The sequence below is a fragment of the Sus scrofa genome, chromosome 3, assembly GCF_054392235.1.
Source record: "Sus scrofa isolate SSC_HxYL_T2T_F1_AM1 chromosome 3, Sscrofa_HxYL_maternal_Yorkshire_Landrace_v2.0, whole genome shotgun sequence".
Taxonomy (NCBI): Eukaryota; Metazoa; Chordata; class Mammalia; order Artiodactyla; family Suidae; genus Sus; species Sus scrofa.
In genome coordinates this window covers 130,838,877-130,864,479 of record NC_139385.1, presented here as the reverse complement: position 1 = coordinate 130,864,479, position 25,603 = coordinate 130,838,877, and the positions used below count along the sequence as shown (strand labels likewise).

General features: G+C 39.2%; 1 protein-coding gene across 1 annotated transcript in view; it reads right to left on the bottom strand.

The window, feature by feature from the left end:
* The window catches only part of OSR1 (odd-skipped related transcription factor 1), a 272,236-nt gene that overhangs the window by 130,466 nt on the left and 116,167 nt on the right, over window positions 1–25,603 (bottom strand). The gene's annotated exons all lie outside the window — the stretch shown is intronic.

Sequence of the window (25,603 nt, the reverse complement as noted above, 5' to 3'; positions counted from 1 at the left end):
GTGCTCAAATGCTCTCCTTTATCCCCAGTGTTATAGCCTTGAGTTGTTGGTTGAATTTAACTGGAGGGTAGAAAGTCAGTGGGGTAAAAAAAAAAAGTCAGCAAAAATACAGAAATAATCAATAAGTTGATGTTAAAGGGGTGAAGTGATCTGTGAGATGAATGTTTTAGAACAAGTGAGGATTTATGAATAACGCGAGTCTGTACTACGCACTGGTGTTTCCTACTCTCTGAACCATGTTCTCCAGGCCTCGTCCAGAGGGGTTTTCAAATGACAGCAAGGCTCCATCTCCAGCCCTGCATGTAGCCCTTTGTTCTACCTAGATATGGCGGCCGGAAGGAGGAAACAGGTGACAAAGGTTGAAAACGCCTACTGTGATGTCCAGAGAGTGGCTTCAGTTCCCAGAGCTGGCGCTTACTAGCCATGTGCTTTGGAGCAAGTTGCTTAAGCCTCAGTCTCTTTGTGTCTACGAAAGAGATGAAAATATTACCTCCCACATACAGTTGAAAGGGTTGAATGAGACAATGTGGGTAAAGTGTGTAGCACCTGCCTAGACGGGGAACATTTAATAAAGGGTAGCTGCTGTCATTGTTGTTACCAAAGTGAAGGCTGGTGTGCAATACTAGCTTTCATATGTAATGCTTTCTATGTCCCAGACCCAGATCTCAGCGTGTTGCCTGTGATACCTTATGTAAGCTCACAACTCTATGAGGTAGGTCCTATTACTGCATTTTTATAAAGAAAGAAACCGAGGCCAATGAGACTAGTGCATTTAGGGCTTATATGTGGCAGAGCCAGAGCTGGAACCCAGACAGTCGGTACTTGTGAGCCAGAAATAGCCACAAGGCCAGAACCACAGAGTGCCACAGTGAAGAAGGAACACAGAAATGACCTAGTAAACCCCAGTCTATAGATAAGAACACCGAGGCCCAGAGAATTGAAAATGACTTGCTTCCAGCTCATACATGTATTTTGAGAAAGCCCACGACGATTAAGAATTTACACAGTGCCTGAACATCTTGGAGTTGTGTCTTACAAGTAAACTTTCATTTAGAAGACCGAAGGCATGCTGACTCTTGGACATCAAGCAGCTCTGAGGCAACACTGTTTTATGATTTAAATGTTGTTAATCCCAAAGCATATGGATTTGATTTTTCTTTAAATGTTCACAAGTTTAGAAATGAAGGGAATAGAGAAAAGTCCTGCAGAAGAAAGTTTTTTTTCCAAACCCAAAAGGATTTCTTTTTTTTTTTTAAGTTCCAGATATTGGGCAACAATTGGTCAGTTCAGCTCTGCTCGCCACACCTCCTCAGCTCGTTAATGTCACTGTGAATTGGACTCTTGTCTTTACCACCCTGGAGCTCTACAATGTAAGCAATGGATTCCTTTGGTTTGTAAATAAAGCACCAGCTACCAAATAAATCTCTCCATCCTCAATGTTGATAAACACTTCTTTTTTTCCTACCCAGTTTAGAATGACTCCTGGAAACGTCTTCAGATTCACTATTAGGTGCACTCAAAAGACACTTTCAGGATGCAGAGTTGAAGCTTCCCCACTAGAACATACAGCAGTGTGTTCTAGGGTAAAGAGCACAACACTTCAAGTTCAAAGAGTTCTGATCCTGACTTGCCCTCCACACTGTGCGCGACTTTAGAAAATCCTTTAAGCCATTTGGTTGCTCCATCTGTGAATGTGGCCCTAAGGTCCCCCTTCGCATCTGAATTTTTGTGAGAATTGAGACAAAGACTGTGAAAGCACTTTGAAATACTTAAGCATCTTAAGCGCGTAACACTATAGAGCCTTCCCAAGCTTCTCTCCTCTGTTCTTCCCCTGGCCTTCGGCGCCTTCAAGGTGCAGTTTGAGTGTCATCTTCCCAAAGAAGCCTTCTCTGAGCCTCTAACCTCACACCTAGCACATCCCTTAGTAACTCCCTGGTCACAGCTCTGCCACTCTGCAAGACCATGAACCTTGTCTTAGCCATCCTTTCATTTCTTTTAATTTTTAGTCCTCCGAATAGTCACAATAGAATTTTTTTCAAGCACATACTCACACTCATAGGTCTCAGGATCTGGAAATTGAAAGAGGACTAAAAGTCATCTCCACCTTCAAGGAATAATTCACAGCCAATTAGGAGGAGCAGAAAAGGAAACCAACCATCCCCATGAAGAAAGACAAGGTCAGACCTGCATGGGTGCTTTGGGAGGGGAGTAGACCCTGTGCTGCAGGCTGTGAGCCATTCTTCTTCCATGTTGCTGAAGGTATGCTGTACCCTTCACTCATTCCTTTTCAGCAGGTTCTCTAATAGATATTAGCATCGAATCTACCCTCCTAGTCCTTTACTGTCACCACCCACCAAGCACTAGTGCTGTGCTCCAGGCATTTCTCCGAAATTCCGGTGACCAAATAACTTTGGCACTGCTGACCGAACGCCCAGGTGGTGCTACATATATAGGTCTCATAACAGCAACTCATGAATCGCTCCCTTTGGCTACATAAAGAGCAAAGCCAAAGTTGCCTCTGGCACCTACCATGAATTACAGGTCCAGATCAGAGTTGCTGCAAGTTAGTATTAGCTACTTCAGCCTGTGTTTCTTTGCATGTTTATATTTAGAAATAATACCAATTCCTTATATCTATAAGATTCTTTACATTTTACCAAATACTTCCACACCCTTTTGATCTTAGCAAATACTCACTGCAAGGGATAAACAGGGATTATTTTCTCTGTTTTATAGATAAGAAAACTGAGACTAGGTGACTCAGGCTAAAACCCAACTTTGCTGACCCATAATCCAGTGCTCTGGTGACTATCCCACACAGTGGAACATGTGTACAGACCAAGTGGAGAGGAAAACTCCAGAACTTACATTGCCCCTACTTTTCATGAGTCAAGTGAAATCAGCAAACATTACATTAAACTGGGCTACCATCAAGGCGCTGTGCTGGGTTCCAGAAGAGGGGAAGAAGAGCAAGACCACACAACTTCTCAGAAACACCTATCTCATAAAAGATATAAGATAGGCATATACCTCCAAGAAAGGGGGAAATGAAGCAAGAGCCATAAAAACACCTGAATGTGTGTGTCTGTATAAATAAAAAGTATAAAGGATATACAGAAGTCAAGGGTTTAGGGAGATCATGTCCCTCCAGCAGAGAATGAGATGCTTTCAGATGACAAGACCCTAAAGCTGGTAGTTCACTGCTACTACCTGGCTTGCCATCAAGGTGCTGGACAGTCTAAGACACAGCTCATACACTCGTGGTGTTTGCAGTAAGCTGGAGCGTGATTACCAAGTCAAGATCAAAGAGCTGAGTGGTCAGGGGAGGTCCTAGAAGCTTAGAGCAGAGCAAGAGCCTTACATGCTGATTATCAACAAAGATGACTTTAGCAAGAGGAGGAATTATACTGGGCCTTTACTGAAGTGGCTGAATTCGTTAGCTAGAAAGGTTCAAGATCAGATTCAACTGCAGTTAGGAAAGACTGTCTTAGTATCCCTGAACTTTCTCTTATATACATTTGATAGCCACCCATTCATTCCTTCATTTCTCAAGTATTTACTGATTGCTCAATATGTGTCAGACATGGCGTTAAATGCTGGGAATCCAGAAATGAACAACAACAACAAAAAAGACATGAGCCAGTGCCTTCATGAAGCGTACAGTCTGGTGAAAGAGACAGAGGTGACCTAAATAACTTCTTCCAAATAAACACCAAATAACAGTTATAACAAACTCCATAAAGGAGAGGCACATAATGCTACAAAAGTGTAAAAGAGGAATATTTGAACTGTCAAGGATTTGGGGGTGACATGAGGTTGTGATCTGCATGTTGAGTTGAACTGAGTTATATCAGATGAAGGGAAGGATAAGAGAAAACATCAGAGGCAGGGAAAAAGCATGAAAAAAGGCCCTGGCGTGAACAAGGGCATGGGAGCATTACAGAAACTGAAAGAAGGCACATAAGAGAGCAAAGGCAGCAAGTATAAGGGAGCAAATGAGAAAAGAGGCTGATAAACTTGTAGAGACCAATGTGAGGGATTTAAGAGGGTGGGCAGGAGGCAAGATTAGACCTAGTGTTGCTCCCAAATTGGACCTTACAGTGACTAAAATATGGACAGCAGATTAGAAAGAGACAAGTGAGGATATGGAGAGTCCAGGTTGGAGTTTATTACACAATCTAGTCAAGAATTAATAGCAAATATGTATGAGTACAACTGGTTTACTTTGTTGTAAACCTGAAACTAGCTCAGCTATGTGGGTCAAATATACTCCAATAGAACTTATTTTAAAAAAAAATTGGCAGAACCTGTCTATTTATTCAACAAATGGTTGTGAAGTATCTGTTTTGTGCTAGAAGCTGGAGAAACTCAGATGGACACTTTCTATATAGCTTTAAATGTTTGTTTCAAATGATAATATTTTGATAAGAGCTGAGTTTCAGTCTTCTGCTAGCTGTGTGAGTTTTCTCACCTATAGAATGAGGATAATAAAAACTCATAAAATTCTGTGAGGAGTAAATAAGACAATGCATGCAAAGCACCTATGCCAGGAGACAGGATTAAGATGGCAGAATAGAAAGACTGGAGCTCAACTTCTCTGATAAAAACAACAAAATTACAACCAAATGCTGAGCAACCTTCAACTAAATGGACTGAAAACTTTCAAAAATATATTCTACTCCAGAAGACAAAGAGGAGGCCACATCAAGAGGTAGGAGGGGCAATTATGCAATATAAGCAACCCCATACCTCCTGGGTGGGAAGCCCCACAGCCTGGAAAGTAACTGTATCACAGAGACTCACCTACAGGAGTGAGAGTTCTGAGCCCCATGTCAAACCCTCACGTGTGGGGATCTGGCACGGGGAGAAAGAACCCCCAGAGCATCTGGCATTGAAGGCCAGTGGAGCTTGTGCACAGGAACTCCACAGGACTGGGGGAAACAGAGATGCCATTCTTGAAAGGTGCACACAGACTTTCATGTGCACTGGGTCCCAGGGCAAAGCAAAGACTCCAAAGGAACCTGGGTCAAACCTGACTGCAGTTATTGGTGGATCTCCTGGGAAAACAGGGGGGGAATGTGGCTTGTTGTGGGGGGGCATTGGAAGCAAAGCTCTTGGGAATATTCAGCAGTGTGCCTTTCTCTGGAGGTGGCCATTTTGGGAAAATCTGGCCCAACCCAATAGTACTGAGAAGCCCCAGGCCAAACAACAATCTAGGTGGGATCAGAGCCCTGCCCCTCAGTAAACAGGCTGCCAAAAGACAGGTACACAGCCACCTCTAATCTCACCCAGAGACAAAGCCCCACCCACCAGAGGGATAGGAATCAGCTCCACCTACCAGTGGGCAGGCACCAGTCCCTCCCATCAGGAAGCCTACAGCAAGCCCCTGTACCAACTTCAGCCACAAGGGGGGCAGACACCAGAAATAAGAGAGGCTACAACTCTATTATCTGTAAAAAGGTCACCACACCAAAAACCTATAAAAATGAAAAAAACAGAGAACTATAACTCAGATGAGGGAGAAAGAAAAAACCCCAGAAAAATAGCTAAGTGATCAGGAGATTCTTTAGCCTCCAGGAAAAAGACTTTAGATTGTTGATGCTGAAGATGATGCAAGACATCGGAAATAAACTGGAGGCAAAGATGGATCACTTACAGGAAACACTGAGCAAAGAGATACACGACATAAAACTTAAACAAGAAGAGATGCAAAATACAATAACAAATAAAAAATTCACTAGAAGCAGCTAACAGCAGAATACAGGATGCAGAAGAAAGAAAAAGCAAGGTGGAAGACAGATTAGTGGAAATCACAGATGTGGAACAGAAAAGAGAAAAAAGATTGAAAACAAATGAAGAGAGTCTCAGAGAACTCTGGGACAATGTTAAATGCACCAACATCTGTATTATAGGGGTGCCAGAAAGAGAAGAGAGAGAGAAAGGGACAGAAGAAATATTCAGAGATAATAGCCGAAAACTTCCCTAACATGGGAAAGGAACCACTCATTCAATTCCAGGAAGTGCAATGAGTACCATATAAAATAAACCCAAGGAGGAACACCCCAAGACACATATTAATCAAATTGAACAAAATTAAAGACAAAGAGAAAATCTTGAAAGCAGCTAGGGAAAAGAAACAAATAACATACAAGGGAACCCTGATAAGGTTATCAGCAGATTTTTCAGCAGCAACTCTACAGGCCAGAAGGGAGTCGCATGACATACTTAATATTATGAAAGGAAAAAACCTCCAACCAAGATTACTTTACAAGTTCTCTCAGCAAGGCTCTCATTCAGATCTGAAGGAGAAATCAAAAGCTTTACACATAAGCAAAAGCTAAGAGAATTCAGCAACACTAAACCAGCTTTACAACAAATACTAAAAGAACTTCTCTAGGCAGAAAAGAAAAGGCTGCAACAAGAAACAAAAATACCACAAATGACAAGGCTAACTAGTAAAAGTATATACAGTAAAGATACCAAAACATCCACTCACAATTATGCTACCAAAATCAGAAATCATGAGAAGAGGAGAGTACAAATGCAGGACATAGTAGTTGCTCTTGCAATTAGGAGATGAACAACTTGAAAGAATCTCTCGTGTGTGTGTGTGTGTGCGTGCATATATATATAAAAGTGTATATATATATTATATATATATACACTCATATCAAAACTTCAGAATAACTGCAAACCAAAAATCTACAATTGATACACAAACAAATAAGAAAAATCAACTCAAATACAACACTGAAGACAGTCATCAAACCACAAGAGGAGAGAACAACAGAAGAAGGGAAGAAAAAAGAGCAACAAAAACAAATCCAAAGTAATTAATAAAAAGGCAATAAGAACATACATATCAATAATTACCATAAATGTTAATGGACTAAACGCCCCAAACAAAAACACAGACTGGCTAAATAGATACAAAAACAAGACCCATATATATGATGTCTTCAAGAGACCCACTTCATTTCTAGGGACACATACAAATTGAAAGTGAGAGGATGGAAGAAGAAAATATTCCATGCAATGGGAATCAAAAGAAAGCTTGAGTAGCAATACTCATATCAGACAAAATAGACCTTAAAATGAAGAATATTTTAAAGGACAAGGAAGGACACTACATAATGATCAAAGGATCAATCCAAGAAGAAGATATAACAATTTTAAATATCTATGCACCCAACATAGGTTCACCACAACATATAAGGCAACTGCTAACAACCTTAAAAGGAGAAATCGACAATAACACAATCATAGTGGGGGACTTTAACACCCCACTGACACCAATGGACAGATCAACCAGACAGAAAATCAATAAGGAAACACAGGCCGTGAATGATACATTAGACCAGATGGACTTAATAGATATTTATAGGAAATTCTATCCAAAAGCAGCAGAATACACATTCTTCTCAAGTACACATGGAACATTCTCTAAGATTGATCACATCCTGGGCTACAAATCAAGCATCGGTAACTTTAAGAAAATTGAAATCATATCAAGCATCTTTTCTGACCACAACGCTATATGACTGGAAATCAACAACAAGAAAAAAACTACAAAAAGCACAAACACGTGGAGACTGAACAACATGCTACTAAACAACCAATGGATTACTGAAGAAATCAAAGAGGAAATTAAAAAATACCTAGACTCAAATGACAACAAAGATACAACACTCCAAAACCTATGGGATGCAGCAAAAGCTGTTCTAAGAGGAAGTTTATAGCAATACAAGCAGGAAACAAGAAAACGCTCAAATAAACAAGCTAACTTTACAGCTAAAGCAGCTCAAAAGAAAACAGACAAGACCTAAAGTTAGTAGAAGGAAAGAAATCGTAAACAACAGAGCAGAAATCAATGATCTAGGAACGAAGAAAACCACAAAAAAGATCAATGAAACAAAAAGCTGGTTCTTTGAAAAGCTCATCAAAATTGATAAACCCTTATCCAGACTTATCAAGAAAAAAAGAGAGAAGACTCAAAACAATAAAATTAGAAATGAAAAAGAAGAAGTAACAAGGGACATCATAAAAATACAAAGGATCATAAGAGACTACTATATGCAACTATATGCCAATAAAATGGAAAACCTAGAAGAAATGGACAAATATTTAGAAGAGTACAATCTTCCAAGACTACAGAAAAAATAAACAGACAAATCACAAGTACTGAAATTGAAACTGTGATTAAAAAACTTCCAACAAACAAAAGTCCAGGACCAGATGGCTTCACAGGAGAATTCTATCAAACATTTAGAGAAGAGCTAACACCTATCCTTCTGAAACTATTCCAAAAAATTTCAGAGGAGGGGACACTTCTAAACTCATTCTATGAGGCCACCATCACCCTGATACCAAAACCAGACAACAACACCACAAAAAAAAAAAAAAAAAGAAAAATTACAGGCCAATTTCACTGATGAACATAGATGCAAAAATCCTCAACAAAATACTAGCAAACCACATCCAACAATACGTTAAAAGGATTATACATCATGATCAAGTGGGATTTATCCTAGGGATGCAAGGATTCTTTAATACCCACAAATAAATCGGTGTGAAACACCACATTAACAAATGAAGAATAAAAACCATATGATCCTCTCTGTAGACACAGAAAAAGCCTTTGACAAAATCCAACACCCATTTCTGATAAAAACCCTTCAGAAAGTGGGCATAGAGGGACCTACCTCAACATAACAAAGGCCATATATGACAAACCCACAGCAAACATCACTCTCAATAGTGAAAAGCTCAAAGAATTCCCACTGAGATCAGGAACAAGACAAGGATGTCCGCTCTCACCACTACTCTTCAACATAGTTTTTGAAGTCCTAGCCGCAGCAATCAGAAGTAAAAGAAATAAAAGAAATCCAAATAGGAAGAAGTAAAACTGTCACTATTTGCAGATGACATGATGCTATACCTAGAGAATCCTAAAGACTCTACCAGAAAACTGTTAGAGGTCATCCATGAATTTGGCAAAGTCACAGGATACAAAATTAAAACACAGAAATTGACTGCATTTCTTTTTTTTTTTTTTTCTCTCTTTTTGCCATTTCTTGGGTGGCACCCACAGCATATGGAGGTTCCCAGGCTAGGGATCTAATCGGAGCTGTAGCCGCCAGCCTACTTCACAGCCACAGCAACGCAGGGATCCGAGCCGTGTCTGCAACCTACACCACAGCTCACGGCAACGCTGGATCCCTAACCCACTGAGCAAGGCCAGGGATCAAACCCACAACCACATGGTTCCTAGTCGGATTTGTTAGCCACTGAGCCACAACGGGAACTCCTGCATTTCTATATACTAACAACAAAAGATCAGAAAGAGAAAATTAGGGAAGCAATCCCATTTACCACTGCATCAAAAAGAATAAAATACATAAGAATAAACCTACCTAAAGAGACAAAAGACCTGTATTCTGAAAACTATAAGATACTGATAAAAGAAATCAAAGATGACAGACAGAAACAGATGGAAAGACATACCATGCACTTGGATTGGAAGAGTCAATATTATCAAATTGTCTATACTACCCAAGGCAATCTACAGATTCAACACAATCCTTATCAAATTACCAAGGACATTTTTCACAGAACTCGAACAAAATATTTTAAAGTTTGTTTGGAAGCACAAAAGACTCAGAATAGCCAAAGACATCCTAAAAAACAAAAATGGAGCTAGAGATATCAGGCTCCCTGATTCAGACTATACTACAAAGAAACAGTCATCAAAACCATATGGTACTGGCACAAAGACAGAACTATAGGTCAGTGGAACAGGATAGAAAGCCCAGAATTAAATCCACAAACCTACAGTCAATTAATCTATGACAAAGGAGACAAGAATATACAATGGAGAAAAGGCAGCCACTTCAATAAGAGGTGCTGGAGAAACTGGACACCCACATGTAAAAGAATGAAATTAGAACACTCCCTAACACCATACACAAAAATAATCTCAAAATGGATTAAGGATCTAGATATAAGACCAGATACTATAAAACTCTTAGAGGAAAACACAGGCTAAACACTCTTGACATAAACGACAGCAACATCTTCTCAGATCCACCTCTTAGAGTAATGACAGTAAAAACAAAAATAAACAAATGAGACCTAATCAAACTTAAAAGTTTCTGCACAGCAAAGGAAACCCTCAACAAAACAAAAAGACAACCCACAGAATGGGAGAAATTATTTGCAAATGAATCAACTGACTACGAATTAATCTCCAAAATTTATAAACACCTCCTACAGCTCAATATGAAAAAAAAACAAACAACCCCATCAAAAAATGGGCAGAAGATCTAAACGGACAGTTCTCCAAAGAAGACATACAGCTGGCCAAAAAACATATGAAAAGATGTTCAACATCACTCATTATTAGAGAAATGCAAATCAAAACCACTATGAGGTACCACCTTACACCAGCCAGAATGGACATCATCAAAAAGTCTACAAACAGTAAGTGCTGGAGAGGGTGTGGATAAAAAGGAACCCTATGACTCTGCTGGTGGGAATGTAAATTGGTGCAACCACTGTGGAAAACAGTATGGAGATTCCTCAGAAAACTAAAAATGGAACTACCATTTGATCCAGCAATCCCACTCCTGGGCATCTATCCAGAGAAAACCATGACTCGAAGAGACACATGTACTCCGATGTTCATTGCAGCACTATTTGCAATAGCCAAGACATGGAAACAACCTAAATGCCCACTGACAGAGGAGTGGATCAAGAAGATGTGGTCCACATACACAATGGAATATCACTCAGCCATTAAACGGAAAGAAATAACGGCATTTGCAGCAACATGGATGTACCTAGAAATTTCCATGCTAAGTGGTGTCTCAGACAGTGAGACACCAACATCAAATGCGATCACTTACATGTGGAATCTAAAAAAGGACACAATGAACTTCTTTGCAGGACAGATAGTGACTCACAGACTTTGAAAAACTTATGGTTTCCAAATGAGATAGGTTGGAGGGTGGGGGGATGCACTGAGGGTTTGGGATGGAATGCTGTAAAATTTGGTTGTGATGATTGTTGTAGACCTATAAATATAATAAAATCCATTAATTAATAATAAAAAATTAAAAAAATTTTTAAATTAAAATGAAGAAACTGGAAAAAAAAGACTAAGAAATTAGGCTAAACTGGAGCGGAAAACAGATGAACTGGAGAGATGTTTAGGATATATACTCAGTAAAGCTTTGTAATGTATCTGGCTGGTGAGGTGAGGCTGCCATCAAGGATGGTTTTTATTGTGTTCACTCATTCAATATATACACATTGAGCTTTTGATGAGTTTCCATCAAAAGGTCACTATATATAGATCACATTATAGAGATCTAAATCACTAATGGCATATTGTACATAGTCCAACACAATTGTACTAGATAGATGTTGAAGACAATCCCCAAGACAGAGAACATCAAAGGAAGACTAGGTCAGTCCGGATGGAGCATGTGGAGTTCGAGGTATGTTTGAGATCTCCAAGTGGAAGCCAAAGTAGACAAGAAGATATATGATCTGGAGCCCAGAAGAGAGATCTGACTGTAATGAAGAGTAGGTTTTTTTAAAACACAACTGTGCAAAATGTAAAGAAAGATAGAATCCATTTATTTGATATGTACTGTGCCAAGCCAAGTAAGGTATCAGGAAACAAAAATTGTGCAGAGTTCTGTCAATTACCTTAAGGTACTGGCCTCTAATCACTCTTTGAAAGAAAACGTGCATCACCACTGCAGCATTTATTACACACTATGGTTATTTTGGTGCCTTTCACATTCACTAGAGAGAAAGCTACCCGAGGTAGGTGTTGTATATTTTAAATCAGTCTTTCTGGGGCCAGAAAGTTTGGGGGTCCCAGCCTTTCTGGAGTTCAGTTTTTTCAAGACCTGATGTGGTTTGCTGACTCACAGATAATAAGAGGCCTTGATGATCACATAATCCAACCACCTTCTTTTAATAGTACAAAAGCAGAGCAAATACATAATTAGCTTTTTTTTTTTTTAAGGGCCACACCCATGCCATATGGAAGTTCCTGGGCTGGGGTCAAATCAGAGCAGCAGCTGCCAGCCAATGCCACAGCCACAACAAGTGGGATCCAAGCCAAGTCTGTGACCGATGCTGCAGCTCACAGCAACACCAGGACCCTAACCCACTGACTGGGGCCAGGGATCGAACCCACATCCTCATGGATACTAGTCAGATGCATTACCACTGAGCCACAATGGGAACTCCGCAAATATATAATTACTTTCCCCACAATGTTAATGGAAAAATTGGGAGAAAAACACAGAATTCCTAACCTCACCACTCTTCAAAAGACCACTGCCCAAGATTGTCCTACTACCCTGGGACATTTGAGTCCTGGACTGTATTTCCCCCTCTGTAATGTGGATGTGAGATAAGATGTTGAAGGGAGAGTAACAGGACAAAAACTTCCTAGTAAACCTTACACTTTAAAAAAATTCTATACAGTTAGCTATTTCACTCAGCATAATTATTTTCTGCTTCACTTATGTTTCTGTATTTCAGTGGTTCATTATTATTGCTAAATAGCATTCCATCATGTAGATACACCACAACTTGCTTACTCATTTCACCTATGGATGGACACTTGGTTTGTTTTCAGATATTTTTATTATTCAATTCTATTTCTTTTTTCTTTTTCTTTTTTTTTTTTTTTTTTTTTTGTCTTTCTTTTTTAGGGCCGCATCCACAGCATGTGGTGGTTCCCAGGCTATGCGTCCAATCGGAACAGTAGCCGCTGGCCTACACCAGAGCCACAGCAACATGGGATCAGAGCGACGTCTGTGACCTTCACACACCACAGCAACACCAGATCCTTAGCCCACTGAGCTAGGACAGGGATGGAACCTGCAACCTCGTGGTTCCTAGTCAGATTTGTTAACCACTGAGCCATGATGCAAACTCCATTTTTAAACTTTTTTTTTTTTTTTTTTTTTGGCCTTCCTGAAGTTTTCTTTATGTTTCTCATGCTTGGAGTTTATTGAGCTTCTTAGATATGTGAGTTTAGAGTTTCCATCACATTTGGGAATTTGCCATTATTTCTTCAAATATGTGTGTTCTCCCTTCTACGTCAGAGCTGCTATAACAATACATTAAGTTGCTTGAAGCTGTCTCACAGCTGATAACCCATTCGTTTGTTTCTTGTGTGTTTGATTTTGAATCATTTCTATTGCTATGGATTTAAGTTTGTTAATCTATTTTTCTGCAATGTCCAATGTGACCCTAACTAAATACCGTGCATTTTTACCACAGACATTACAGTTTTAACTTCTAAAAGTCTGACTTGGATATTTTTTCATAATTTGCATGTCCAAGTAACATGTTTAATCTATCCTCTAGCTTTTTGAGCATATAAAATAGAACTATATTTTAATGTTTTTGGTGATTCTAACATCTGTGTCAGTCTGGGTCAATTTCAATTGATGTATTTGTCTCCTCACTATGAATGCTATTTACATGGTTTTATTTTTCTGTTTCACTGTTTTTTTGTTTTTTTGTTTTTTGTCTTTTTGCCTCTTCTAGGGCCACTCCCTTGGCACATGGAGGTTCCCAGGCTAGGGGTCAAATCGGAGCTGCAGCCGCCGGCCTACGCCAGAGCCACAGCAACGCGGGATCCGAGCCGCGTCTGCAACCTACACCACAGCTCACGGCAACGCCGGATCCTTAACCCACTGAGCAAGGCCGGGAATCGAATCTGCAACCTCATGGTTCCTAGTCAGATTCGTTAACCACTGCACCACGCCACGACGGGAACTCTTCACTCTGTTTTTTCATGCTTGGTAGACTTGTGAATTTTACTTTGTTAGGTGCTGGATATTACGTATTTCCGTAGCTTGGTTTTTTTTGTTTTGTTTTGTTTTGTTTTGTTTTTTTGCTTTTTAGGGCCACACCCCCAGCATATGGAAGTTCCCAGGCTAGGGGTCGAATCCACAGTTGTCATCCTACACCACAGTCATAACCACAGAGAATCCGAGCCATGTCTGCAACCTACACCACAGCTCAAGGCAACAGCGGATCCCTGACCCACTGAGCGAGGACAGGAATCAAACCCACATCCTCATGGATACTAGTCGGATTCGTTTCCGATGTATCACAACAGGAACTCCCCCTGCAAATATTTTTGATTATTATCTTGAGATACAGTTGATTATTTGTAAACAGCACGATTCTTTTCAGTTTGCTTTTGAGGTTGTTAGACGGGACCAGAGCTGCATCTAATTTAAGGCTAACTAATCCCCACAACCGAGGCAAGACTCTTGTGAGAATTCTAGTTAATCCCCTCTGAATTACGATGTTTTTTCCAGTCTTGTTCATGAGAACAGGCTCAATACTCTGCTTAATACCAAGGAAGACCCTCTGCAAACCTGCCAGTTCTCTCTCCCTGCAGCTCTTCCTGCTCTGGTACTCTGCCCTGTGAACTCTGCCCACATTGGTGCCTCACCTCTGTGTCTTCAACTCAGGGAGACCAACAAGCTCTGCCTGGGTTCCCCCTCCTTTCACCGTGGCTAATCATAGGGCTTACCTCCTTTGTTTCCCATATCTAAGAGATCACTGTCTTTCATGACCTGATACCCAATTTCTTGAAAAACTTTCCCTTCATTTGTCTTTTAAATTTTTTAAAATGTATTTGGCTGTTTCAAGTGGAATGGCAAATCTACTCCTTGTTTTTCCACCTTGCCCAGAAACAGATGACCTCTGTTAGACTTTTAAGACTTTTTCTTTCGTTTTGATCAATTAAGTATTTAAAAATCCTAGTTTATACAAATATATCATTGTGATTGTGAATGGTTAATTATAAATACATACTTTCTCTATTTAGCAATTGAAATTCTCCTGTAATCATAACCAAAAATAATGGCAAATACTATGTTATAAATAGTCTTTGGTATAAACAAAGAGTTGAGATGCAATAAATTCTTTGGGGTTGACTAAGTTTAAATAAATTTTAATTCAAGATTTACAAAGAAAACGTTTTTCTTTAACATTTTAAATTGTCTCTTTTGGAAAGTAATGATTAAAAGTTTGAGAATGAGAAGTGAAAAGTAACAATACCTCTCAATTTATTTTATTCAAATTGGCTTCACTAATAGCATTCTTTTCAATATGTTACAGCAATGTTGGGAAAACATAGCAACGAGGGTGACTATTTTTGAGTCTTGCCTGCCTTAACAACATCTTTTGGAACTTCTCCGATACAGCTGACATGTTGAAATATAGCATTGGTTTTCCATGCAGTTTTAAATTAAATTTGTTAAGAATGCTAAAAATATCAGTTAAGTAGCCAAACTTGTTACCCATATGACATCTGTATAAATATTTTCCAAAAGAGATTCTTTTATAACTGAAAATGTGAATCTCATTTGTGAGTTTCTATGCCCTGCTTAGTACTTTCTCTTCCAAAAATCAAGAAATTTCAGAATGATATAGTAAATGTCAATGGTTAATTACAATCTCTGAACAAAGTATTTCCAAAAATCAGTTACCCATTAAAATTCTTCCAATAAATTAAAAATAATTCAAACTACTTTTAAATATATTCGTGACAATTAGCAGAATATTTATGATGTATTTTTAAGTGCATTGAAATGGAACCATTATTAATAGACTCTAACCATTTTATTAACTCCTATATAATATCCAATATATTTTCAGCCTTATCATCAATAATTAATTTTATAACTTTTACAGGCTAATTTATGTTGACTAACAATTTTTATTTTCTTTTTATGCCTGCACCAGCAGTATATGGAACTTCCCAAGCTAGGGGTCGATTCAGACCTGCAGCTGCCAGCCTATGCCACAGCCACAGCAACATGGGATCCAAGCCACATCTGCAACTTACACTACAGCTTGCAGCAACGCCAGATCCTTAACCCACTGACTGAGGCCAGGGGTTGAACCCACATCCTCATGGATACTAGTTGGATTCTTAACCCACAAAGCCATAACAGGAACTCTGACTAACAATTTTTCTTCCTGAGTCTAAGAAGAAATTCAAATTTAGCTTTAATTCTAACCTAGGTAAAACTGACACGACTGAACAAAGCCTCTATAAAATTGTCTTGACCCAATTACCTCACATAAATTATAAGAGATACAAATATCAGAGCATTCAACAGATTGGACTGTAGAATCCAAACTTGAGTGTAGTGATGTAATAAACATTGCTGTGGAACACTCTTCAGCAATAAAGTTCATATAAGACAAAATAAAGGTACACACATCACCAACATATAATGGCAAAAATATTTTTGCCAGCAGTTCTATGAGCAGTTTTTTCTTTGCGACACTATATAATAATACTTCAAACTATTAAATATGGTTATAACAAAGCTTAATAATGTGTGCAGAATGTAGTAGAAAATGTTTCAAACTTTCTTTCTTTTTCCAATGAAAATATTGGAGAATTTAAATTTGCCACACTGTGTTGCCAAGCAGATTTTTATCTCTTAATTTTGAAGGTTTGAAATTTCATAACAAAAATACACTGCATTCTGTTATTCTGTGTTTTCAGCATTTGATAAAGGTATATTTTTAATAAACTTCACTATAAGGTATTTTTTAGAATAAGATGAATGATTTTCTCAATAGCATCACAATTACATCCAAGAGTTGAAACTGAACATGTGTATTCTTTTTTCTCCTAACAAAAAACCAATATATTTTACTGAGCAATACACACTAGTCAGAACTTAATACCACAATTGTCGCAAACTCAGAAAATGTCATATTCTAAATTTCCTTCCTGAAAAATGCACTGAAAGTTCATAACTGAAACTTGGTATAAAGTTCCATACTCTTGCTAAAAGCAGAGAAAGAAATTCTCATTTTGCTTTAAAACTATGGGCTATATAATAAAAAAAAATTAAACAATGCACTTTAACATTCCTGTTATACTGATAATCAAATTGGCTCTTACATTACAAAATCAAAAAAGAAAACAGTAAGGAATAAAATAAAAATTAATTCCTAAACAACGTGCATATTTGTCATGTCTCCTTCAAACAAATGTATCTCCCACATGGCTCAGAGTAGTTGGCCTAAATTCATTACTGTACATAAGGCTCCTACTTAGAATCCTTATGACGCACCCATATTTTCTAGCCTTTTCTCTTCTGTTATATATTTCCCTCTAAGTACTGCCATAGCTGCATCATATGAATTGTTATATACTGTTTTCATTTTCACTTATTTCAAAATATTTTCTAATTTCCCTCGTGATTTCTTGACACATTGTTTGCTTAGAGGCATGCTATTTAATTTTAGACTATTTGAGTATTTTATAATACTGTCTCAAATAACTTTCTATTTTTGACACTAGTTTAAATCCATTCTTATCAAAAGAACATACTCTGAATAATTCTTTGAAATTTGTTGAGTTTTGTCTTATGGCCCAGAAGGTAGTCACATTTTAGTGAAAGTTCCATGGACACTTGAAAAGAACGTGTGTTCTGTTACTGGTAGGTGAAGAGTTCTAGGTATCAGTCTGCTGAAGTTGGTTGATGGTTCAATTCTTCTATATTCTATGACATTTTTGTCTACTTGTTCTATCAGTGACTAAGTGACAGTATTAATTCTCCACCTGAAATTATGGACTTGCTTATTTCTCCATTAAGTTCTGTTAAGCTTTTTGGAGTTCCCGTCGTGGCTCAGTGGTTAACAAATCCAACTAGGAACCATGAGGTTGCGGGTTCAATCCCTGGCCTTGCTCAGTGGGTTAAGGATCTGGCATTGCTGTGCGCTATGGTCTAGGTTGAAGACACGGTTCCGATCTTGTGTTGCTGTGGCTCTGGGCATAAGCCGATGGCTCTGGGCGTAATCTAAGTTCTGATTAGACCCCTAGCCTGGGAACCTCCATATGCCATGGGTGCAGCCCTAAAAACAGCAAAACGACCAAAAAAAAAAAATTCTGTAAGATTTTGCTTTATGTACTTCAAAATTCTGCTAAATGTATACACATTATGAATCACTATATCTTTCTGATAAATTGACTACTTTATAATAATGTAATGTCCTTTTGAAGTATATTTTTTCTGACATTTAAAAAGCTACTCTGGCTTTCCTTTTTTTTTTTTTTTCTTTTTTTCTTTTTATGGCTGCACCTGTGGCATATGGAAGTTCCCAGGCTAGGGGTCAAACAGGAGCTGCAGCTGCCAGCCTACACCACAGCCACAACAATGCAGGATCCAAGCCATATCTGCAACCTACACCACAGCTCATGGCAATGCCAAATCCTTAATCCACTGAGCAAGGCAAAGGATCGAACCCACATCTTCACGGATACTAGTCGGGTTTGTTACCACTGTGCCACAATGGGAACTCCTACTCTGGCTTTTTTTGATTGAAGTCTGTGTGGCATATCTTTTTCTATCCTTATAATCTTACCTAGCTGAATCTCTATTTAAAGCAGATTTCTTATGAACAGTATACAGATTTATCCTGCTTTTTATCCAATTCGACAATCACTGCTTTCTTTCCCTCCTCCCACAGTCTTACTGAAATATAACTGATATAACATTGGGTAAATTCAAGGTATAACATGTGACAGTTTGCTATACGTGTATACTGAAGCACTGCTTTTCAACTGGACTGTATAGTACACTTACATTGTATCTAATTATTCATATGGCTGGACACAAATCTACCATTCTACTAGTTGTTTGCCATTTGTCTCCTCTGTTCTTGATAGCTTTTCCTTCTCTTTTCTCGCTTTCTTTTTGATTAATTATTTTGTGCTTATTTTATCTCCAGTATTTAGTCATTAACTATACCTCCATTCTAATTTTACCTTTAGTGGTTGCTCTATAGCCTGTGACATCTCCAGCTTATAAAAGTGTATTCTTTCTCCAGCTGCCTTCAAGATATTCTCTTCATCTTTAGTTTTCAGCAATTTGAGTATGTGTCTCAATGTGTTAGTGAGGGTAATTAATCCTGGTTGGGGATTTGCTAAGCTTTGGGGATCTTTGGTTTATTACATTTTCATTACTCTTAAAAAGTTTGGGCCATGATCTTTTCAAATATTTCATCTGCTCTGTTCATTTCTTCTCCATCTGGAACTCCACTTATACATATGCCAGACTTTTAATACCGCCCCATGATTCTTGGATGCTCTGCTCTCCTCCCACTTCTGCCCCTGCTTGTTTTTCTTGTGTTTCAGTTTGGGTGATTTCTATTGTCCAGCTTGAAGTTCACTCATTTTATCTCTTTAGCTGTATCCAATCTGCTTATAAATTCCTTTTAATATATAGCTTTCAGCACTTTACTCAAAGCCTTAAATCTCTTCTTATATGTTGTCTACATCGTCCAGTGGTTAACACAATTAAATAAACATTAACCACAGCTATTTTAAAACACAAGTTTGGGGGGGAGGGATCAAGGTGGTGGAGGAGTAAGATGTGATTCTCACCTTCTCTCACATATTAAAATACAGGTTTGATGGTTTCAACATCTAAATCATCTCTATTTAATTATTCTGTCTTCTCATAATATGTTGTAAGTTATTTCTTCCTGCTTTTTGGGGGTTTATTGTTTAAAATAACCATATAGATGGAGTTACTATTTGCACACAGAAATGGGCATGTCTCTTCTTCTGTCAGGCTGTTAGGATGGGGAGTGGATTCAGCCTAACTGATTTGGGTTATCTATTGCTGTAACTACCTTTGATGCATTGCAGACTCAAGTTCCTCTGGCAAAAGGCTGCTGTTACCTTGTGTTTAGTGTGGGGTGTGGAGTGCTTAGTAGGTTTCCTCAATGTTCTTGCTCCACTCTCAGCTTTCAGAAGCCCCTCAACTCTATACTAGAGACAGGTCTGTCTCCATGCTCTTGACCAACTCCAGCAGAAGACAGCTATTGCTTATTATTTGGTGTTAGACTCATAGTGAGGCTCTTGGTTCTCCTGATCCAGACTCAGTCTCAGGCAGGTCCTATGCATCAGGGCCTTGGGGACTGAACGTTTTATGCTCCTTTCCTTCTCTTCACCATGGTAGCCGAACTCTGCCTTGTGTCCATGTGGTGGTGGTAAGAGGAAGGACATTGGTGGTAGAGAGGTTCTGGTACACATCTGCTTTCTTTCAGTGCAGAATCCTGGATCCAAGAGTGATTCAAACCCTTTGTCCAGCATCTTCATACCTTTCCTTGGGTATGAGAAAGAGCTAGGGAAGTTAGCAATGCTCTACTTCTGTGTGCCAGCAACGACTGACCCCGACCGCTGAGCGCCCATCTCCTGGCTCCTGCCTATCTCCAGTCTTTCCTTTGAGGACCCACCAGATACCAGGAGAAAAGAGCTTGTGAATGAATACAGATTTTCTTGTATCTGAGGCTCCCAGTTATTCTAAGCTACCATATTAACCCATGCTCAGCCTATAATAATCCACCAAAATATGAGCTGTCTTCTTCTCCCCTTTTATGGCAGCCACTTCTTCCCATATGATGCCCAAGGTAAAATAGTCCATGTGTTTCTTCTCCTTGGAGAGACTTGAACTTCTGAAATTCAGTTTATCCGGTTGCTTTGTTAGCTCAACTCTATTATGGATTTAAGAAAAGTACTGATTTGTTGATTATTCAGTCTTTTCTCATTAACAGAGTAGGAGCGAAGTTATCCTGAAGCTTTCTATAGCCTAAGCAGAACCAAATCCTCTTCTATTCAATATTATTCTATTTGCTTCTATTTCAGTTATGTCTCAATAAGTGCTAGAAAAATATTATATACATTCTCTTCTATTTTATTCCACTTTATTAAAAACAAACAATCACAGGAAGGGACTACCAAATTTAAAATTTTATAATCTATGAATTAATCCTGATAACCAAAACCATTCTAAAAAGCGTTTATTTCAATAATGTTATCCATGTATCATTCATCTCAGTCCCAGCAACTCTTCCATAGTTCTGGGAACAAAAGAGCTGCTCAATTATACAAAGCAATAAATTGCATAAGAAAATAAATTTTACCTTGTCAGAAGTAAGATTTGCATGAGGGCTAGAACTATCTAAAATCTGTAAGGGCTAATTTACCACCAGATTTACTGACTTTTACTCTTTTAAAAAATCAGATTCCAAGGTCTAAGGAAAAATTTATTACCAATGAGGGCTACAAAGAGAAGTTCCAAAAGTGTTCTGAGAAATACATGCAAAATGAATGCTTCCCTAAAGTTTCTATTTGAATTGGAATGACACTCTACAGAGACTGTTTGAAGGAACAATCTCTCTAAATTGCAACGAGGTGTTCCAACACAGAAATGTCTACTAAAGGCCAAGCTTGTTAAGTGTAACCACAAAGCTAAGAAGAAAGCAACTGGACACAAGCCAAAGAGTTAGGATTAAAGTTATGGTGAGATCTACAGATTCGGAAATCACCTGCGCACACAGCCAATTAGTGGAGCTCACCTCTCTAAGAAAAGGGTTACTTGAGAAGCAAGCAGAGGATCCAATGAAAAGCTTAAGGGGGAGCACAGGCTACTCTGTTTGGGTATGGAATTGAAACTGACAAAGACGGGGCGGAAAATGGAAAGATAATGAGAAGACCAAAGAGAAAAAAGGAGGAAAGGAAATATATGAGATCTGAGGGAACGATCCAAATAAACCAGTGCAAGTTCTTGTAAAGCGTTCTGATAATTTTATATATCATCTGTAGTCTTATGTTTTAAACATTTTCTGGCTCTACAAAAGTCACAGACCATGGATTGGGGCTGACAAATATCCCAGGTATCAGGGGTTATGTAAACAATCTTTGGTGCACTCCATAGCCTAATTTACTGTCATAAACATTGTGGGAAGCAGAAATCTCCATGGCAGCTGGGTGTGGATATTCTCACTGTCAGCAGGGAAGATTCATTGCCTCCTCACAATGCTGGGACCCCAACAACATTTACCAAGACAGATGACTTGGTGACAGACACTTCAGGCTGCAAGTTAATATCTAGCCCAGTAAGATGAAACTTGAGAACATCAGAATGGTGCCCCTGGGCCAAGCCCTTGGTCCCTGCAGTCCAGGAGACAGCCTATAATGATGACCCCAAGAGGGAGTCGTAGAGGACTGGGATGTCACAGTCAGCACAGCCGTGGAGGTCAGGGATGGAACCGGTCACCATGGCCTCCCTGAATAATTAGGCTGTACCTGTCATCCATGAGTGAACTGAACCTCTTTGCAGTCTGCTTCTATTTTTGCCAGTACCACCACTTAGACTAATGGGTTCCAGAAGTGCATTCACTTCCCTTGGTCAAAATTCTAATTCCCTCTTATTTATTCTAAACATACCACTTTTGAATATCCAGGATTTGTGTTTGTTAAACAAGCCTCAGCTTAACTTCTCTATCTCATCATGACCTGTTAAACTTTGATTTTTGACCCAGCTTTGTCTTTATTGGATGCTGAATTTTTACAACTATCTCTTTTCCCACCACTTCTTCAATCTGTTAAGCCGTCTATCTGGATTAAAAAAGGGGTGGCGGGGGTGGGGGGGGGGTTGGGGGCCAATCCTAATGACATAAGCTAATATTCTCTTGACAGCCACAGCTACCCTACCCCTTTTCTAGTTCTCACTAGAATTGAACTGAGCAACTTTTTTTTTTGCGCAACTTCAGAACAGAAGGTATCTGATTACAATGACTTTCTCTTAAACTGAAGGGGAGCAAAACTGTTACTCTCTTATCAAATTAAATCATCCTTTAATCTCTGATAATGAGATTCAGATTTGAACCAATGCCTTCAGTATGATTTAGTGCTTTAAGAAAACAGTACTACCTCAGGATATTTAGGCCACAAAGCTGGCAGATCCAATGAGTATTACTTTTAAGGGCAGTCCCTCTGAAGGAGACTACATGCTACGCCAGTGACCTTGTCTGAGCACAGAACACATCTGTAATCACACTTCTGGAAAGTTCTTTAGAGTTGTTGTGCAAATTAAGCTAGCAGGAAATCTCATGGCTTTCTCAGCGTTCTTCACTTTTGACTAAGATGTAAAAGGCACTTAGAGTTCCCTGGTCATCTGGTTTCCAAGGAATTGGCCATTTTTTTAAAATCCACTTGCAAAGTAGGTCACCCCTGAGGACTAGCCCTTCTTAGCAATCTTACCATGACCACGTCCATCAGCAACCCCTGGGAACCTACAGTAAATACTCTCTGTGCTGCCAGGGATGTAGTGATCCAAGAGATATGATCCCATCCCTGCTCTTAAAGAGTTTGAGGTCCTAGGAGAAGCAAAACACAGGTACAACATGAGAAGTGCTAGATGAAGAATAAGGTATGTGAGAACCGGGGTGAGTCTGACTGAGAATTTGTAACAAGAGCAATGGGACTGTGCTCAGCCCAGAGGGACTGCGGAGTGGGAAGTGTGTGCCTATTCTCCACACTCTGAGTATTCATTCATACAAAGTGCAAAGACCGCTTAGGCTGAAAGTAATGGGAGTGGGAGACGAGTTCCACTACTGATGTACATTGCTTTTGAAAAGTCTTTTAACCTCTTGAATTCTTCTTTTAATTATAGCACCTATGCTTCCGGTTCAAAACAGCAGACTAAACACATGTGTTTATTTCCTTCTTTCCTCAAACCCAGTGAGATGATATAAAACACTGGCACACGTGGTGTATTTGGCACTTGGAATGGGTCATCTTTTTTTTTTTTTTTTTTTTGTCTTTTTTTTTGCTATTTCTTTGGCCCCTCCCGCAGCATGTGGAGGTTCCCAGGCTAGGGGTCGAATCGGAGCTGTAGCCACCGGCCTACGCCAGAGCCACAGCAATGCAGGATCCGAGCCGCATCTGCAACCTACACCACAGCTCACGGCAACGCCGGATCGTTAACCCACTGAGCAAGGGCAGGGACCGAACCCGCAACCTCATGGTTCCCAGTCGGATTGGTTAACCACTGCGCCACAACGGGAACTCCTGGGTCATCTTTTAATACTCCCTTTCCTTTATGACAAAATTACTTGTAGTAACAGTCATTATTTCCCTGGCTTGTTTCACAGCTTAAAACAAAGAATTAATATATAAATGAGAAGTTTCCATTTAAGGAAGATAATATGAGAAAAAGAATGTATATACATATGTATTGCAGGGTCACTTTGCTGTACAGCAGAAATTGACAGAACATTGTAAATCAATTGTAATGAATTTTTTTAAAAAAATAGACATGATTATAATTTAATAAAAGATATTATCATGCATAAAGTACAATTTGCACTTACCAGAAAAAAAAATTATGCCTCACAGTTTGCTCTATGAAACACAAATAAAACTTGGAATGGTCAGAACAGAATGAGACAACGGAAGGAACTCAAGCTCTGGTTTGTTTTGTTTTGTTTTGTTTGAGTTTATTTTCATTTTTTAGTTATTTCCTTATTTCTAATGGCTTTGATTTTAATTTTGTAATGATTTTTATTTTTTCCATTAGAGTTGCTTTATCTTCACACTATGGCGCTGTCAGTTCTTCTTTCCAATCTATGGTCTAAATGCAGGAATATAGAATACCACAGGAAATGGAAACACGAAAGACACCAAAAGCAAACTTGAATGATTCCAAAACTTGACAAATTTCCTCTTGCAACAAACATGTACAGCTGAGTCCACTTGCATTGGAACCAACTGTATAAACTGGGAGGTTTCCAAATTAATTTCTCATAGAATCCAATGTTTGCTAGACAATAAGTAGTAAAAAATGTGCTTATTTGAAACATACATAGATTTTGTTAAAAGTCTATAGTAACCAAAGCAACTGCTTAGAACTTATATTTAAAAAAAAAAAAAACTTTTGGGGAGGTGGGAGGGAGAACATTTTATCACTGACCTTGTGGATAATAAAAACCAGACTTTCTTTTGGTTGGTGTCATTATTGTTTATAAATTCTCTACAGGCAATGCACCCACTATTGCCTACACCCTGAGCAGAACTTTCCAACTTCCCCATCTTTAGCTGTCACTGCAATAAAATACAAAATGGAAAAATTCATTAAAAGCATTGATAATGGGAGTAATGGTTATTTAAAAAAATGGATAACAGGATCATACTGGTCAATAAATTTGGATGTAAGAGGCCAGAGCTCAGAGGACGTATACCAGGAAGGCTGCTATGTGGGTAATCCTTCAGTGCAGAGTTTTCTGAAATGAGCAAGGTGAGGGCAATGGGAGAGGAGGCAAGGAAGGGCCCCCTGTGGAATTCTGCCAGGTCAGCCTGTTGGCACCCCACTCCCATCCCCCTGCCCCGCACTGCAGCGGTGTCTTCTCTGGGATGAAGCCTGAGGGACTGAGGGATCTCATCCAAATGAACTGAGCAGTCTGTCTGGGAGGACTGTGTCCCCCCCTGAGTGTGGGTACCCCAAAGGTGACGCTCCTCATCTCGGCCCAGCAGGGGTGGAGGTAGGAAGCCTGACAGTCGACACCCCCAGTACCTGAACTGCCATCTCCTTCTGGATGGGGTGTGGGGGGCCTGAGGTGACAGAGGAAATCACAGATCTGCTTTTATTCATCAGCCCACTCCTTCCTTCTTAAATAGGAATTCCAGTCAAGGACTCTGGGAAACCGGCAAAGACCCAGTTGTTCACAAAAGAAGGAA